This window comes from Dasypus novemcinctus, chromosome 3 (genome assembly GCF_030445035.2).
Source record: "Dasypus novemcinctus isolate mDasNov1 chromosome 3, mDasNov1.1.hap2, whole genome shotgun sequence".
Lineage (NCBI taxonomy): Eukaryota > Metazoa > Chordata > Mammalia > Cingulata > Dasypodidae > Dasypus > Dasypus novemcinctus.
In genome coordinates this window covers 157311586-157331243 of record NC_080675.1, presented here as the reverse complement: position 1 = coordinate 157331243, position 19658 = coordinate 157311586, and the positions used below count along the sequence as shown (strand labels likewise).

General features: G+C 44.4%; 1 protein-coding gene across 1 annotated transcript in view; it reads right to left on the bottom strand.

Annotated features, from left to right (window-relative positions):
• Window positions 1–19658, bottom strand: part of ADAMTS17 (ADAM metallopeptidase with thrombospondin type 1 motif 17) — a 386843-nt gene that overhangs the window by 223810 nt on the left and 143375 nt on the right. The window lies entirely within an intron of this gene.

Here is a 19658-nt window from a genome sequence, read left to right as displayed (position 1 = left end):
TTTCTTCGTTTATTTCACTAACAAGGAGAACTTGGCCATGTGATTTAACCAATCTGTGCTCATTTATTCATCTTTCAGAACACTGGAGAAACAACTGAGTTTGTTTTTAGGATTTTTTAAAGTAATGATTTCATAATTTGTTAAGCTGCCTTTTGCCTGGTATTTTATTTTTTGAAGTTGAAATAAAGTTAAAAAATACATACATACACATATATATGTATATACATATATACATACACATATACAATATACCCCCAAAGTATGTAGCTCCTAGTCCCTGGAACCTGTTAATGTTACCTTATATGGCAAAATGGACTTTGCATATGTGATTAAATTAAGGAATTTGCGATGAGGAGACTGTGTAATCCCAAGTGTCCTGGTAAGAGGGAGGCAGAGGGAGACTCAGAATATAGAAAAAGAGGGCAAGGTGACAGTGAAGCAAAATGCCATGCCCCTGGCTTTGAAGAAGAAGGAAAGGGTCTCAAGCCAGGGAAGACAGCTCTAGAATCTGGAAAAGGCAAGGAAAAGGATTCTTCCCTAGAACCTCATGAGGGAGTGCAGCCCGGCCGGGTTTTCAGCTCCGTGAAACCATTTTGAACTTCTGGCCTCTAGAAATGAAAGAGAATACATTTTTTTTCTTTTCTTTTTTTTTGTCGTTTTAAGCAACGAAATTTGTGGTGACTTGCACAGCAGACATAGGAAACAAATACACCCATGACGGAGACTGCAGACGGAAACTGAGCCTCAGACAGGAAAAGCAATTTTCCCACGGTCACACGGCTTGGCACCCTAGGCTGGGAGCCTCAGCCAAGTCAGTCCAGGTTTCAGGGTCCAGGGCTGAGCTGAGGGCAAGCGGGCTGCTGAGGAGGGAGAATTTAAGGAGGCACTCCCTCTCAGGTGCCAACCCTGTCCCTGCGTGACCCCCAGGGGGAGTGCCTCCTTAAATTTGGCACACAGCCCTGGCTCCAGGAAGGGTAGGAGCCAGGTCCCTGGCAGAGGCTCACAGAGGGCAAGCCACGCAGGGCTGTGCACAATGTCCAGAAAAATGGCTCAGAAAAATGTTTCAGGGGCTTGCAGAGAGTGAGACCAGGACCCAGAAGCAGGAAACGCTGGAAGACCGAGGGTCTTGAAGTCATGGGAGAGGATAAGCCTGGCAGATCCACCTGACTCGCCTCTGCCCACACTTGACTAAGCCTAAGAACTTTACCCTAAGAAGGAAAGTCAGACCAGGACAGAGGGGAGTGCACTGCCGGGGAGTCGGGTGACAGGACATGTGCTCCAGGGGTGAAGCCTGCAGGGCGGGGGTCCGGCGGGCCAGCCTCTGGAGGATGGGTGGGAGATCTCCAGGGGTGAAGAGCTATTCCACACAGAGGGATGCGTGTGAAAGACATGGGGCGGGCATGAGGAACAGGAGCAGTCAGCTGTGCCAGGGTGGGGAGGGGGCGCCAGGCCCCGGCTCTAATGCTCGAGGCTTAAACCTTAGGGGCTCCCCACTGCCCCTGGAGTTCTCCACATTTCCACTTAGCTTCTGCTATCCCTGGCCTGGGGACTGACAACCCTTGTGAGCCCAGGTACTGCCAGGTCCCCATCCCAAGGCATCACTATCTATCCAGTGACCAGAGCGTGCTGTAACCGGGGGTCCAGCATGCATGAGTGATAGCTGGAGGCTCCCATTGCCCCATCCCATCACAGGAGGAGTCTCACCACTCTGAGAGCCAGCCCTGGATAAACCCTTAGGAAATGAACGAGTGAGCTGGGTGCTGGTGGGTCCCATGTCTGAAAAAGGTTCAGAGCTCCCATGTCACCATGGGAGGCCCTGGGTCTGAGTAGCTCCATGGGGGCTATTCAAGGTATGGGCTGCCCAGCAGCACCTAGCGACAGGGTGGACAGAAGCTAAGCCCAGGCTGGACACTATTTGCCCAACCCCATGCCTTGGCATGGGCTGTGGGTACCCCAAGAGGGGGCATGTTGTTCTCCACTCACAGGACTCTCCCACTATCCAGATGCAAACTACCCCATCTGACTTAGACGCACAGTTGTCTTATAGGCTGACAGTGGCCCTAGCAGGCAAAGGAGTCAGGGAGGAAAGCAGCAAGCAGAGGGCAGAGAAGAAGGGGATCACAGGAATTCTTTAATTAAAATTAGCACACCTCCAACTCCGAAGGAGCTAAACCATTGACCTCTTTGCTTACATCAAATTCAAACTGTTAAGGAAATTGGTCAACCCCAGGATATTCCTTCCTTCCTTTCTGATCCCCTCTACATGCTGCAAGATGAGCTCCCGAGCTCTGGTGGGAGATTCATTCCTGGAGCTCAGAGTTGTTGGGTTCTCGGCTCACACTTAGCATGCTAAGCCTGAGCATGACAGTGCGTGTCTGTTTTCATTTGGAAACATGAGTGGCCAAGGTTGAAGAATTAAAAAAAAAAAAAAGGAAAAATCTTAAGTGTTATTTGGTCTCAAAATGCTTTTTTGCACATGAACCTTATAATCCAGCAATGCAGACTATTGGAAGGAGAAAAATACCAAGAAGGGATGCGATCTGGCTTTCCAGTGCTTTCAAGGTCATTAATCTGGTTTTGTTTAAAAATGCCTTGTGGGTTGCTGTGAAAAGTCCACCAATGACTAGGTGGAATGCTTCTACATAGCTCTGCTGGTATGCGCAAGCAGCACACGCACACACAGCAGTGCCTCCCCGCCCAGGCGGAAGACTCTGGGTCAATGAATCAATTAGAAACAATCAGATGGACACACCCTGGAGAAGTTGCCTGGTGGGAGGGTGGAGGGAGAGCGAAAGCCCAAGGCCAGATGTGCTGAGCTTGCTGTCCCACAGACGCCTGGCCTCTGCTGCTGACCCAGCAGACCTGAGTGTTGCACAAATGCTTCCCCTGGCCCCAGCTGCACTCCACACGCCAACCCAGGGCAGCCCTGAGCGTCCCCTCTAATGAAGTAACACACAGTGCCTGAGGAAATAGGGAAGCAAAGAGCCTTTTGATAACAGTGCTTTTTAATTTTTCCAGGGCATGGGTGATTTTTTTTAAAACTTGTAAACAAAGGATCCAGTTTTATTTACAAGAAAGGCCCTCACACAAAGGTGGATTAAGGTCTGGTGCTTTGAATGATGTTTGCCAGTCACGAGCAGCCTGCTTGTAAAACGGAGCAAGGGAAAATGAGTAAAAGGAAAAGCCTCCTGAACACCAAGCAGGAGAGTCGTGCAGGTTTATGGGTGATGGTGTGGTCGTGCTTAGGATGCCCATAACCAAGTCTAGAGGAAAAAAATCCCAGGTAGTTGTAAAAATAAGAGCTGTGGGGAACAAGCAGTAATAAAGCATCAAGCTTCCGAGGAAAACAAAGCCTGCCACTATGCAACGTTTCATGTGGAAGAAACGGAGTCTAAAGAGAAGGGCAGCCCTGAGTTACCCTCACAGGTCCCCTCATGCTGCAGAAGGCACCCACCTGGAAAAACTCACCAAATCCCCACCTCCAGCTCTTGTCAAGAAACAAGGAAAGGCCAGTTCTTTCTGCATTGACTTCTTTTGTTGTTGCTGTTGTTAAAAATTAAATTTTTAAACCCATGTCTGATGAACTTTGGTACTGAAGCTGTGAGACCAGATGGACTCCTTTTCATAAACTGGGATTCCTTACACAGAGAGCAAGGATTTCTTAGTCCCTACAGTGGTTCTTTCAATGGTTTTATTCTTTCATGATTCAAAATTCTCTAAAAAAGAATTCATCGAATTTATTTTTTAAAAATTTAAAACTGTGCATTGGGAAGCAGATGAGGCTCAAGTTATTGGGCTCTTGCATACCACACGGGAGGTCCCTGGTTTGGTTCCCTGGGCCTCCTAAAGAAGATGGTGGGCTGGCCTGATGGGCAGGTGTGGCAAGATGACACAATAAGATGATGCAACAAGAGGCATGAAGAAAAACATAATGAGAAACACAACAAAAAAGGGAGCAGAGGTTCCCGGTGCCTCCTAAAGAAGATGAGCAAGACAGCGAGCTGACGCAATGGGCAGGTGCAGCAAGCTGAAGTAACAAGATGACACAACTAGAGACACAAGGGGAGGAACATAATGAGAGACACAACAAAAGCAGGAAACAGAGGTGGCTCAAGCGATTAGGTAACTCCCTCCCATATCAGTAGGTCCCAGTTTCAGTTCCTGGTACCTCCTAAAGAAACAAGGAAGACAACAGACACAGCAAGTGCAAACAGTAAGGAGGTGGGGAGAAATAAATAAAAATTTAAAAAAAAAACAACAACAAAAAACGTGACTTCCCCATGTCTGCATAGCTCCTTGGAACCAAGGGGTAGCAGGGAGTTAGAGCAGGCCTTTATATGGGGCCTTTCCCTGTTCCCTGGGGCAAGCATTGTGCTAAACTTGGCCCTCTCTTATTAGGCAGGGATTACTAGCCCAACTTTACAGGTGAGAAAGCAGAGGCTCAGTAACCAGTTGCATGGTTTATCAGTGCCCAAGCTAGGATACAAACGCAGGGCTCTCTGCCAAAATTCATATTCCTCAGAGCAAACCCTGGGTCATCCTCAGCAAAGCTTTGGTAATAGACAACAAGAATAATCTTTGAGGATTTAGAAGCATTTCATAAATCTTAATGTGTTTATCTGGAGATGTGGGTGGGATAGAATGAAGGCTTCCCATGTTTAATTCCAAATGTTTTTAAGCCTGAAGATAAAAAGTGGAACACACATGAAAATATTAGTAGTAGTTAATTCTAGAAACTGGTGAAACAATGACCACTTATAAAATTTTTGTCCTTTCCCCTCTCTTCTGGCTAACAATAAAAAAAACTAAAAGTGCATTTTTCTATTTTAGAGAGTTATTGATTGTGCTTCATTTATCCAAACTGATGTACAGCAGAGGCAGAGACCAAAAATATTAAAAATATTTTTAATATTTTCAATATGGTACATTCACACCTCCTTAGGAGCTCTGTAAACGCATAATCAAGTGTGTGTTTGTATGCAAACGGGGGCTTACTCCCCTCTGCCACACTCCTGGCCCCGATCAGAAGAGCAAAACACATTTAAAAACATCTGAAATGCTAAGAGTTGAAATGAAGGGCTGTAGAGTTTTCCTGACACCTGGAAAAGTAGTTTTCATTCACCAGAGTTGCCTGGCCTGTTACCAGTCATGTCCACTCAGTGGGGTCACTTTCTCTTTTCCTATTATGCTGTTTTGCTTGATTGGAACACACGTTTGTAAAGGTTTAATGATTTTATTTTTTCTGTAGAAAACTTCATGGCGTAAGCATATAATTCTTAAATACGGGGTTGACCAGATGATCCTCTCTAGATGTAAGGCATAAACAACACACAACTGTATAAACTCTGGTTTATCCAGAAAATTGTCATGTAATTTTCATGACATTGTAAGTAGGACCTTTCTATAACTTCAGTTAACATCTGACCCATTTCATTCAGGATGAGTCTTAATCCTCTTACTAGAATCCTTTACAAATGGAATGAATACAGAGACAGAGAGAAAGCCATGGAAGCAAGAAACTGAAAGCTACAAAACCCAGAGCAGAAGAGAGAGACCAGCAGATGCCACCATGTGCCTTGCCATGTGACAGAGAAGCCAAGGATCACCAACAGCTGGTCTTCAGGAAGAAAGCTGATGATGCATTGAATTGGACATTTTCACAGCCTCAAAACTGTAATCAAATAAATCCCCATTGCTTAAGCTGAACCACTTCGTGGTGTTTGCTTGGAACAACCAAGGAAACTAAAACAAGGGCTGAAGCAAGAAAGCACAGCTTCGAAAACAGTGGGTGAAGCTCACTGTACCCTTCCTGAAAGCCCTCCAGCCAGCCTGAGCTCCCAATGTGGGTCCCTGTCCCTGTTCTGGAGGGAAGAGAGTAACCCCTATGAGCATATTGGGGTGCCTGTAGGTCAGTGACAGTCTACCCATTAGCAGCCTGAAAGACTCTGGCTCTTTCTCATGACCCTTGTCTTGCAGGCAGCAGCAGCTTGCAGACAGCTAAGGAGTCTGAGAAACAATTAGACCAAGGTGTCCTGGGGCAAAGGACTACCTACATTTCATCAAACAATGGAACACCTAGGAGGGGAGAAAGTCTATTTCATAGAGAGCAGAGGGGACATTAGAATTCCTATAAAGGGGGAATTTCTAAGGCCTTGAGAAAGCAGAAGCCCAGGATAAGAAGCCGACTCCACGCAGGATGAGAAAAGTGGGAGAGGACTTTAATATCCAGTACTTTAATATCTGGCTCTAAGAGCCAAAATATATAAAGAAATCCCAAAACTCAGCAGCAAAAAGACAAACAAAACAAAACAAGAATAACAGTTTAAAAATGAGCAAAAGACTTACATAGACATTTCTCCAAAGATGATCTATGAATGGCCAAAAATCACATGAAAAGATGCACATCATTAGCCAGTAGGGAAATGCAAATCAAAACAACAATGAGATACCATTTCACACTCACTATGACGGTTAATATTAAATAAATGGAAAATAACACATGTTGGAGAGGATATGGACAGAAAAGAACATGTGTTCATCGCTGGTAGGAACACAAAATGTTGCAGCTGCTCTGAAAGACAGTTTTGGCACTTCCTCAGAAAGTTGAGTACAGAATTACCATATGACCCGGCAGCCCATTTCTAGGTATATACCCAAATTATTGAAAGCAGGGACTTGAATAGATATTTGCATACCAGTGTTCAAAGCGGTATTATTCACAATTGCTAAAAGATGGAAGCGGCCCAAGTACCCAAACAGATGAATGGATGATCAGAATGTGGAATGTCCATACAAAGGAATATTATTCAGTTGTACAAAAGATACCAGCTTGATTGAAATAAGCCAGACACAGACAAATATTGCATGATCTTACTGAAATGAGATAATTAGAATAAGCAGATTCACTGAGTCAGAAACTAGAATATAGGTTACCAGGGCCAGAGTGGGGCTAGGGAATGGGGAGTTGATGCTTAATTGGTACAGAATTTTTGTTTGGGGTGATGGGAAAGTTTTGGTAATGGATGCTGGTGATGGTAGCACAACACTGTGACTATAATTAACAGCAGTAAATTATATATTTGCATGTGATTAAAAGGGGACATTTTAAGTTATACATATGTTACTAGAACACAAATTTTTAAGAAATAAAAACAGAACTGTACATCACGAATAGTGAAGCCTAATGTAAACTACTGCCTAGAGTTAATAGTAAAATTATAATAATATTCTTCCATCAATGGAAACAAAGGTAATCACACTTATATAAGGTGTTAATAATGGGGGGTATAAGGGAACTCTATTTTCTGCATTTTGTTTCTGTAAACCTACAACTTCTCTAATTAAAAAAAAAAGTATTTTAAAATAAGGAAAAAAATGCCCAGACCAATGTATTTGCCAACTCAGACACCTCCCTCCCCCCACTGCCCCATAACAGGAGAATGGCCGGGGTGGGGGCAGGAAGTGAAGTGGGAAGCAACCTTCATTTCACCTGCCAAGTAAAGAAATGGATGTGCCAGTGATTTTCTGGAGGGTCTTTCCCAATCCCCACCACTACCACCAATTGGAAGCCACCCCAGCAGCTTCAGTGTCAAATGCTCATTCAGTGTGCCAGGTTATGTGCTCAAATGTCACCTGAGCAGTAGCTTTGCAATAGCATGTTTTTGCTGATGGGTCACAGTCATGAGGAACCACATGTGGTCGGCCTCACTCTCCAAGGACAGGACTACAAATAGAACCACAGCATGGAACAAATGTGCCCTTGGGGACAGTCAGGCCAGGAACATGGCTCTGGGGTTCCCACACACCACTCGGGTCCTGGGCTTTGCTTTGGTCCATCTGGTAAGAGATGTAGTTTCCAAGCCGAGAATCATGCAGCAAGCCCCAAAGAGCAGAAGCAGTAGCTCGTACAGAACAACATTTTGATAAATTAAATGAAAATGAAGGAGTACGTTCCCATGGGTTTTGCACTTTAGAAGGAAACGAGGTTAGTGCAATACTTGCTGCATTCTGTTGGAGACCAGTACATGTTTGGAGAGAGGGAGAGAAGAGAAATAAATAACTGTTAATATTCAACAGCCCACAATCAACAGGGCGAAATGCACAGAGCTGTGGAGCAGATTCCCACCCCCTGAGCAAGATGGCACTTATTGGAGGGTCAGCCGCATGGGAGGGGACTCCAGGAAGAAGGCTTAGCGTTCTTCCAGTGACCCAAGCACCTCTCCTTGGCAGTGACTGCTGAGGTGCAGAGGACTTCGGGAGCTGGCATGGATGCCCTCCAGAAATGGCCACACAGATTAAGGTCACAGCAGGAGGGAGGCCTGCACAGAGATCCTTGCAAGTCTCTAATTTTGACGAAAACTCATCAAGTGTTTCCTGAATGCCTGTGTGTGACAGGAACCATGTCAGGCGTGACGTTCCAAGTGGAGCGGGAGTAGTGTAGGCTTAGAGGAAACAGCCTGGAAAGGACCACCTCAGCAATGAGACAGAGGCAGGTACAATGGTGAGCAGAGGTCCTCCAAGTCCAGCCCCAGGGGCGGGAGGGCATGCAGGTCTCTAAAAGACAGCTTCCCCAAGGCCCAACTCTAGACCAGGTACCTTAGTTGCCAGTTGCTATGAAGATGCCACACAATGGGGGTAGTTTAACAACAGGAATTTATTGGCTCATGACTTCAGAAGCTAGAAGGCTTGCTTCCTTCTGGGGTCAGTAGCCTTCTGGACTGGTTGGCAATCCCTGGGTTCCTTGGCTTTCCCACCACATAGGCATGTCTTCTCCTTTCTTTTGTGGGTTCTGATGACTTCTGGCTTCCCACTTCTCCCCATGGCTTTCTCTCCCTAAGGACCCTAGTAATAGTGTTAAGACCCATCCTGATTCAGCTGGGCCACACTTTACCAAAAATAACATCTTCAACAGGTCCTGTTGACAAAGGGTTCACACTCACAGGAATGAATTAAGATTAAGAACATGTTTTTCTAGGGTACATAATTCAACCTACAACATCAGACCTTTAGCGAGAGCGGACAAATGGAAACTGGAGATGAAGCTCTACATGGATCCACCCCCTGCCCCCATACACTCCTCTGGCACCCTCAGCTCCTCCCTCTAAGTTACCTGGCATGGCAGAAGGCCTCCTTCACCCTCCCCATTTCTCCTACCCCTTTACTCAGCAAACATTCCTGAGTACCCTGGGCCATGGTAATGCATTCCCCTCACTGGCGATGTTCACGGGCAGCTGGGGTGAATGCAGTACATACTGGGAATCTCAGAGTTCATGAACTCCAAGCATCAGAGAGGGCCACAGGGGAGCATATGTGGCTCAAGGGATTGAGCACCTGCCTCCCACATGGGAGGTCCTGGGTTCAGTTCCTGGTGCCTCCTAAAGAAGACAAGCAGACAATGAGTGGACACAACAAGCAGAGACAACAAGCATACACAATGAACAGAGACACAGCGAGCAGACAATGAGCAGAGAGATGAGGGAGCCATCTCAGGGGATGGAGAGAAGAGGCCCATCATATTGTCTCCTAGCATTGCCCATTCAGGAAGCATGACCAGACTCACAAGTTTGCTTGCTGTGTGGACCTCTGTCACTGCAACCTCATCTCTGTGTGTACATGCACATGTGTGTGCCAGGGCAGGCAGCATAGGACAATCTTCCTATGAACTGGTATATGGTATGAGGTTGAGGTCCCACTCGTATAGCGAAGGATCCTAATTAATTTTCTTTTCTTAGCTGGAAGAGTCATCTTCTTCTTGGTGAGTCGCTTCACCACACAGGGGCCTTGTACCTCTCCATGCAACATAATTAATTTTTAAAGCTTTAACACATTCCCATTCTCTACTTAATTATTTCTCTCCGTTTACTTTGGCCAATTATTTTTTTATTTATTTAAAAAAATTTTTTTGTATAGCTATGTATTTTTTTATCTTTTTTTAAAAAAGATCCATAGATCACACAAAATGTTACATTAAAAAATATGAGGTTCCCATATACCCCCATACCCCACCCCTGCCTCACTCCTCCCACATCAACAACCTCTTTTATCAGTGAGGCACATTCATCGCATTTGGTGAATACATTTTGAAACATTTTGGAGCACTACTACACAGCATGGATTATAGTTTACAATGTAGTTTACACTCTCTCCCAGTCCATTCAGTAGGTTATGGAAGGATATATAATGTCCAGCATCTGTCCCTGTAATATCATTCAGGACAACTCCAAGTCCAGAAAATGTCCCTATATCACACCTCTTCTTCCCTCTCCCTGACCTCAGGAACTCCCATGGCCACTGTCTCCACATCAATGATACAGTTTCTTCCATTGCTAGAGTCACAATAATCCTATAGTAGAATACTAGTAAATCCACTCTAATCCATATTTTATTCCTCCATCATGAGGACCTAGGGATGGTGATGTCCACTTCACCTCTAAATGCACTCCATCTCAATGGAGAGGAGGCTTATTTTTTTTAAATGAACTTTGCTAGTTCAACTTGGACATCTTTGACTCCACTATCTTCTATCATGGTAATGTTTCCACTTTGCTGGTGGCTTAGAATGCCCTCCCCCCCATGGCAAGTTGAAATATGGATCCCAACAAATACATGATCTTAATATGAATCCCCACCCCTGTGGGTGTGAACCCACTGTAAACAGGACCTCTTGAAGGTGTTATTTTTACTTAAGGTGTGGCCTAATGAAGGAGGGTAGGTCTTAATCCAGATGGAGGCCTCCAAAGAGAAGTCAGACATCACAGAAGCCAGAAAGGAGAGAATATTGCCATGTGGCGGGAGGCAGAATCAAAGGCCAAGGAATCCCAAGGACAGCCAGCAGTCAGACTCAGAAGAGCCACCTGGAAAGAAGAGCACCTTCCCAGCCGAGCATCTCCAAGGCTGGTGCTCTGCTCAGGTGTGAACCCTGAGTCATAACCTCTCAACGTGGCTTGAATTAAATGTCTTAGGGCTACCTCAGGCAAGGACACAAGAGGAGATGCTAGATTGCATTGGTAGCCAGGGCTGGGAAGAGGACAAAAGTTCTGGGGGCTTGTAAGAGCCTGCATGTATCTTCATCATACCCAGGTTGTTTGCTGGTACAGATAAATATGCCCCACAAACCCTCTGCTCACCACCAGAGTGAGCTGCCCACCATTGCAACTGCATCACACACTGGCGGACCAGGCTCTCTGTTCACAATGTGCTTCACTAACCAGGGATAGACCTGGTAGGTTGTGTAAGTATTAGGCTGAGCTCACGACAAAAATGCTTGGTGGAGGAGGATGAAAATTACAGTCTCATGGGACTCTGGCAGTCAGAGTGTCGAGACTGTGTACTGAAAATAATAAAACACCACAAACATTTGGAGACACAGGGGTGACGTTCCTCAGCCACTCTGCAGCAGGATGCTGGGTGAGTTTGAGATAGTGATCTCCACTGAGGGAAGACGAAAGTACCAGAAGAGTGGGAAGATGTGCCAAAATTAGATCTGCTTCAGTCACAGCATTGGGCATTTCTGTTTGCAGTAAACTCTTTGGAAATGCCCAGTCCCTAGGAAATGTTCCAGAAAGACTCAGAAACAGCCCTTGAGAGAAGAGCAGTTTCAAAGATCCTTATATTCCTCTACAAGTAACATATTGCTACATCCAAAGAATTGGAGGCTGAAATTGTCTCTTCAAATCACTAGAGAATCCAAAAGGATGCTGAGGAGGAGATGGGCACTTGGGAGTGATGCTTCCTGGGCAGCAAACCCAGAACCCGCATTCCGGATCTCTGTGGGAGCTGGGAGCCTCACCCAGCTTGTAAACCTGGAAAAGTTTCTGTTACCCAGAAGGAGCATTGCTGCTGGTTCTACTCAGCGAGTCTCAATAAAAGCAGAGCAGAAACAGGCACTCCAGGTGCATGGGGCCAAACTGAGTCAAGAAACATGAACACTGCTTGCTTTTTTCACAGTGACTGATTAGAAAATCACAAACTCAAAAATCCAGAAGACAGAGGAAGTTATTCCTACAAAGATGAGGAGTGTGCTTACTTTTTGTGGGGAGGGAACGGGTTGTGAATGGGACAGGTTTTGGGGATGGAATCATGTCTCCGCACAAAGTCATGTTCAGGTCCTAACGACCGGGTCCGGTGGCTGTGAACCCATTTGTAAGCAGGATCTTCAAAGATCCTATTAAGCTGAGACCAAATATTGAGGGTGGGCCTTAGTGCAATAGGGCTGGCATCCTTATAAGCAGAGGAGACAGAAGGGGAGAAATGTCATGTGACAGATACAGAGCTTGAGTTACACATTGCCCGCAAATCACCATCAGAAGGCAAATGCTTTAGAGGAAGCTTGGCCCTGCTGACACCTTGATTTTGGACTTCTAGCCTCCAAAACGAAGGCTTTCAATTCCTGTTGTTTCAGTCAAGCAGTCGGTGGTACTTGCTATAGCAGCCCTGGCAAACCAGAACCACAGGCCACCGGGAGGGGTATCTGAACGGCGGATGAACTTTACTTCTTGACCTGGAGGGGGACTACAGGGACACTCATCTTACAATTCACTATATTTTAAAGGTCAGATTGTAGTTACTCTGGAGGGAGGAGAGGCTAGAAGGCGCAGGAGGGGTTCTTCCCAGGAGCTGGCATTGTTTTCTTGATCTGGGTTCTGGTGGCACAAGCAAGTGAGATTTGTGTATCTTGATAATGCAGTACACTTACATATATTCATCTATATGTAAATTATACTTCAATTAAATTTTTAAAAAGAAAAATACATATGTAAGTGAAAGAGACGCAGCATATGGACCTGGTTAAACACCCTGAGAATGATCGAGAGAGCTGGACCATTTGGATGGTAACAGCATGTCTTCAGGGCATTCAAAGTTCTCACGTTGAGGAAGAAGTAGTGGTGTTAATTAATAGTCAATGTATACTTTTACCTGTATTACCAGACTTTACTTATAGTACCTGTACTTCTTGGACACTGTGAGCTGCTTCCATAATTCATCACACCTATGTTGCAAGGCCCCTTGCAATGTTACATTCTTGAGACTTGCCTGAGATAACCTTGAAGTACAGCCTCCCTCCCTCCCATGCTAACAGGTGTATTTCTACAGGGTTAGTAAAATACAAGGCCGTGAACAGAAATATTTGCCAAGTTAGCAAAGAAAAGTGTTCTTGGGATAACTTAGAAACTGTATTTTTGCTACCTGCTTGGCCCAGCAAAGCCATTCTCTTGTGCACGATAGGTCAAAGCTCAGGCAAAGGTAAAGAGCAGACCTTTCCAACTAGTTCTTTGACCTGGTGGGACCTCTGAGGACCTGGTCCTTGGGCTGTGCCTGAAAGGGGCAAAGCCAGGCCCCAGAGCAGCTTGGGGTTCGAGCTCCCAAGAGCCAGTCTGTAAATATACCCAACAACAGGGCACAGAAGCAGTGTATCATTTGATGTTTACTGAGTATTGTGTGCTATAAAGTCAAGAGCTCCTAACAAGCCATCCTGACTGATGACGGCTAGGAGGGGCCTGGTGGGGAGCTCTGCTGCTGCAGACAGGATGCACAATGATACTTCATTTTATCTGGAAACAAAATCAAAGACAAAACAAGTTGTAGAGGCGGCACTGTGGAGGCAGATGGGCACCAACCTTACCAAAAGAAAAACTGGCTGCTCTGTGGCCTGATTGGCTTCGGGCAAGGAAGATTCCGAGGTACGAGGAATTGTCTGCAGCTCCATAGAAAGTGGATGGTATAAATTCCAAGGCCCTGCCTCTGGGGCGAAGTCATTTTTTTGCTCTACACCAGTAGATACGTTGGGATTTAGGAGCATTCCAGAATTCTGGAAACAGTCTAAATGTTAGTGTCTCTATTTCCAGGGCCAGAGGCCAAGAGGAAACAAATGCCCTTCACCTTTTAAGAGATGTCATACATTTTCATGTCATCTCAGGGCTAATGGCGGTTGCCAAACTACTCTGTCTCCAGGGCTGGGGTATCACTGGAGCTGAACAGTGGGACTGCACCAAGGCTGTCCACAAACTCAGCTTCCATCAAACTTGACTCACCTTGAGCCCTACTGCACACTGAACCATCCCAAAGGGCCCTACCCTTGGAATTCAAATGCTTGCTGCCCTCGTCAGTTTCTCACGCTCTGCTCTCCCGCCACATCTCAGCAATCATCAGGTACTGGCTGCCATTCCCTGCCAATCCTTGGGATTAGTTCCTCTTTCTCTCTTTGGTTCCAAGGCCTTATGCCTGGATTATTGTAAAATTTCCTCAGGAATAATTTTGTCTCTCTCCACTCTTCAGAAAGTCCTGAGTCAAGAGCCCTTTCCTCCTTCAGTTCTCGCCTGGCAGGACATAGTGCCCCTTCCCCCAGGCACCAGAGCCCATCCACAATACCTGTGCAACAGCATAAGGCACATCTTCATTGCAAGCCAATTATTCGCACAAATTTTATGTCTGTAGAGATGTGGAACTCCTCTGGGCCAGCATCCATATCAATTTAACCTACACAGCCCCATGGAGGTTAAACAAAACTTTAATCAGTTCTGTGCATGATGACTGAACACCAGCACTGTCAAGTTTACCTTCACAAACCACCACCCTCTGCTGCTTAAAAAGTGGATGAGAACACAGAGGAATACATGATGATGATTGTGTTGAAGAACACCAAGAATTTATTAAACACTGACTACGTACATGTCAGCCCCTATGCTAAAGGCGTGCATGTACACCTCATGCAATATATACGTAACTATAAAGCTATTCAATCACGTACCCTGGAAAAAGCATGCTCTTAACCTTAATCCCCTTCTGTGAGTTTGAGTCCACTGTAAATAGGACCTTGTAAGATGTTGTTTTTAGTTAAGGTGTGGCCCAATTGAATCAGGAAGGGTCTTAATTTGATTTGAGGACCAGAGTCCTTTATAAACAGAATAAATTCAGACATAGAGCAAGGAAGCTTTGGGAGCAGAAGCCAGAAGTCAGCAGGAACCCAGAAGAGAAAGAGGAGGATATCGCCATGGGACAGGAAAGCAACAAGCCCCAAGGAGTGCCAGCCAGCCAGAATGCTACTGACCCCAAGAGGAAACCAGCCTTCCAGCCCCTGAAACCATGAGCCAATAAATTCCTGTTGTTAAGCCAACTCATATCGTATTTGTTTTAGCAGCCTAGAAAGGGAGGCACTACCCAATGAGGTATATACTATTATCCCCGAGATCCCAATGAAGAAGTTAAGACCCTGCATGGTCAGGCACCCTCACCCAGGGTCAAACAGCAAGTGAGTGACGGAGCTAGAATTCAGTTTCAAGTCATACAAACCAGAGGCCTCGTCTTTGACCCTTATATCAGAGGCTGCAATCTGTTGCCCACAAGAAGGATTTGACCTGCGTAAATGTTTTGTTTGGCCCATTTAGTATTTATATAAAAATTTAAATTAGTCCCAAACAATTAAACATTAGGAGAATACACACAGAATCCAAATTTCCTGACTCTCCTTAAAAATATCAGAAAATCAGAAAATGAGGGAGTATTCAATAAATGGTGCTGGAACTATAGGTTATATACACAAAACTGAATAAATTCAATGCCTCACCTCATACCACAAGCAAAATCAAACTCTAAATGGACTCAGGACACAAAGGTGAAAAACAAAACTAAATCTGCCAGAAAAAAATATAGTGGGATATCTTTATGACCTTAGAGTAGGAAAGAATTTTTAAAAATAATACCTGAAAAGGAGAAAACTACATGGACAGAATTGAAATAGCTAGCTAAATGAACACTGCACACTGAAAGCTTCTACGTGATAAAACACATCAAAAAGTTACAGACAATGAACAGACATGGAGGAGACATTTTCAACTCATGACCGAAGATTTATTATGACTGTATATAAACACTCTCCAATCAATAAATAAAAAATTTTTAAAAACCCAACCCAATAGAAAAACAAGCAAAGGATTTGACAGGCAATTCACAAAAGAGAAAACCTGAACAGCCAATAAACATTTGAAAAGATAAGTCAGCCTCACCTGTAGATAGAGGAATGCAAAATAAAATCACAAGATATCAATTCACACCCAGAATGCTAAACAAAACTTAATTCTGACAACATTTGTCAAGGCTATTGGAATTAAAGACACTCAGTCTCATGGCTCACGAGAGTATATATCACTTGGTATAGGCGATTTTGGAGAACAATCTGACCTGTCTAGAAAAGCTGAAAGATGTGTTGGAGCTGAGAAGTGGCCATGTCCTGGGCCATCGGCCTTATTTGCACATCCCACCCAGCAGCCCCTGAAAATGCACATGTGCAAACACATGTGTACACATCTGCACCTGCACATATGCACACACATGTGTTACATGGACATGCATATGCACACACATGCTCACACTCATGGACACATACATCCACCATCCTAGGAAGGGATGCTATTATCATTCCATCATGAGGAAACTAAGGCACCAAGAGCATATCTTTCCCATGTTTGTGCTGCAACCAAGTAGGAGAACCTGTTGTGTCCTGGGAGTCTGGCTGCAAACCATCCCTCCTAACCACCATGAAGATAAAGAAAAGGTTGTCTCCAGGGAATGTGAGTCAAGCATAGGAGACAGGCCAGTCAAGTCTATACATAATGTAGTCGAGGTACTATGCGAAAAGCCTGCCAATTTATTTTTTTTTTTTTTTTTTTTTTAATTTTTTTATTTTTTATTGACTTTGTAATAATATTACATTAAAAATATATATGTGAGGTCCCATTCAACCCCACCCCCCCACCCCCCCTCGCCCCCCCCCCCCCCCCCAACAACACTCGTTCCCATCATCATGACACATCCATTGGATTTGGTAAGTACATCTTTGGGCACCTCTGCACCTCATATACATTGGTTCACATCATGGCCCATACTCTCCTCTATTCCATCATGTAGGCCCTGTGAGGATTTACAATGTCCGGTGATTACCTCTGAAGCACCATCCAGGGCAGCTCCATGTCCCGAAGACGCCTCCACCTCTCATCTCTTCCTGCCTTTCCCCATACCCTTTGTCCATTATGTCCACTTTTCCCAATCCAATGCCACCTCTTCTATGTGGACACTGGATTGGTTGTGTCCATTGCACCTTTATGTCAAGAGGAGGCTCAGATTCCACCTGGATGCTGGATGCAATCCTCCCATTTTCAGTTGTAATCACTCTAGGCTCCATGGTGTGATGGTTGTCCTTCACCTCCATCTTAGCTGAGTGTGGTAAGTCCAATAAATCAGATTGTAGGTGCTGGAGTCTGTTGAGGCTCAGGATCTGGCTATCACATTGTCAGTCCAGAGATTCAAATCCCCTAAATATATCTTAAACCCCAACATTAACTGCACCTCCAGCACATTAGCATGAAAGTCTTATGAAGGGAGATCCCATCTGAGTCCAGATTCATCACACATAAACACCATTTCCAAAGAGGGGCCATCTGCCCTGGTAGTTAACCCCATCGGCCATGACCATAACTCCCATGGGTCTCTTTAGCCCTCAAAGGAACCAATATCTGGGGGTTGTATCTGCTTTATCTGTCTCTCTGACTCTGCTCAGTTGTGCATGAGGGCAAACCTTCTGCCAGCCTCCAGACTCTTTTTTAGAAACTCGTAGCCATATAAACTCATTTCTCCTTTCCATTTCCCCCTTACTTTAGGTCAAACAGCATTTTAAAGTCATGGTATTTTATGTAGACATGGATATTCTGCTGATCCGCATTGAACCTTCCGTATAAGGTCATTTTCCAGTTGCATCATCAGTTGGTAGTTGATAGTGGTCCCTCGTTGCCAGGGAGGCTCATCCCCGGGTGTCATGTCCCACGCTGGGGGGAAGGCATTGCATTTACATGCTGAGTTTGGCTTCGAGACTAAGCCTGCCAATTTATGTTCCAAGTCCAGGGAGGTTTTTGTTAAAACATAAATGAGAAAGGCTCTAATACAGATGATCTTAACCTTTGAAATTGCAAAAGTTGGTACATATGTGTAGATGTTTTGCAAGAAGGTTTATAGCTTGCATGAAATTTCCAAAGAGGTCTATAACTTCAAAAACAAACAAACAAATAAAACAAAACAAAACACTAAACACAGGAATCTCAGAATATAATCAAGGGCATTCCCTAGGAGAAAATTCCCCTCAAAAACCCAAGTCAGACCAATGATCCTTCAGCTTCTAGAGATTACCTAAGCATTCCTCTGAAGGTGATAACATAAAGTTTTCTATAATATGCTTTTCTTTGTCAGATTACAACTGACTCGTGGAATAAGGAGTAAGGCTCTAACTTTCATTATTCACCAACAATATTACTTTTTTTCCCCTTTATTTTCTTTTAAATGTTATATTAAAAAAATATGAGGTCCCCATATACCCCCACCCACCCATCCCACCCCTCCCACATCCACAATCTCTTCCATCATTACGGCACATCCACTGTACCTGGCGAATAACATTCTGGTGCACCACTGCACCACGTGGACAGTGGTCCACATTGTAGTCCACACTCTCCTCCAGTCCACCCAGTTTAAAAGAACAGCCAAGGTAATGTAAAGGCAGAAACATGAGTTTGATTACTTAGGCACATACACTTTATTGAGAATGTGTCTTGAATTAAGCATTCAGCTTGAATTGGACACTTTAGTTGTAAAAAGAACATAAAAATTAAAGAAAAGTACTAGCAAGTGACATGCACGTATATGCAGACATTCATATTTGTGTTTTACAAATCTATAACCCTGAATGTCATAAATATAAACTTGATAAAGAAACTACTCTCTTTTGTCCTGACAAGGTCATCTGCTTACCTGGGCTGCATCTAACTACAGGACATTGATCAGCATCCTGGTGTTTTTACTAGGATGTGTGAACTAAATGTATATGGAAATGGACTTCACACAGAGAGTATACAAAGACCTTTGTAACAAATTGTCTTTGTTTTCTCAAATCAGTATTTCTAAGAAAATGGATATGTATTGGGTTAGTAGAGTAAAAATATGATGTAAAAATCATTTATTTTGTTCTTCACTTGAAGGATATTGAAAAATTGCCATTATTTTTCAGAAAATTGGTAATAACATCCATTCTGTGAGTTTCAACTCTAGGGCCAAAGGAGAATGAATTCCCATCCATGGCACACTCACTCAGAATATTCCACACACACTGCCCACTGGCATGGCAACAGAGCAGAGCTCTGTTTTCCATAAATCATTTTCAATCTTGCTCTAATATAAACAACCAAACAAAGTAAACCTGGGGACTTCCATAAGACAGAGATAGAATCCCTCTAAAACAGGTTCCTTCCTCTAAGTTCGATATTCTGAGAAGAGAATTGCACACACATACTTTTGGTCATTTTGTAACCATACCGCTGACCTGGCAACCCTTTCCCAACTCCCTTCAGACAACCAGTACTGAAAACCTGGAATATTCTGGGTTCATCTGTTTAGCCTGCCACCCAACAAGATGCTGAAATAGTTTCTTGCTTGCACCGGTATAATATCCTTTTGGAATTAGAATTAATCATTTGAATTCCAAGTATGCCTAACTTATATTGTGGATTTCTTCTGAGATAGGTCTAGGTTGTCACTATGGGAACAATGATACCCAGAAGTGGGGGTTCACTGTGACATTGTCCCATGACAACATTTTACTGCCCTACACTATCTAAGGG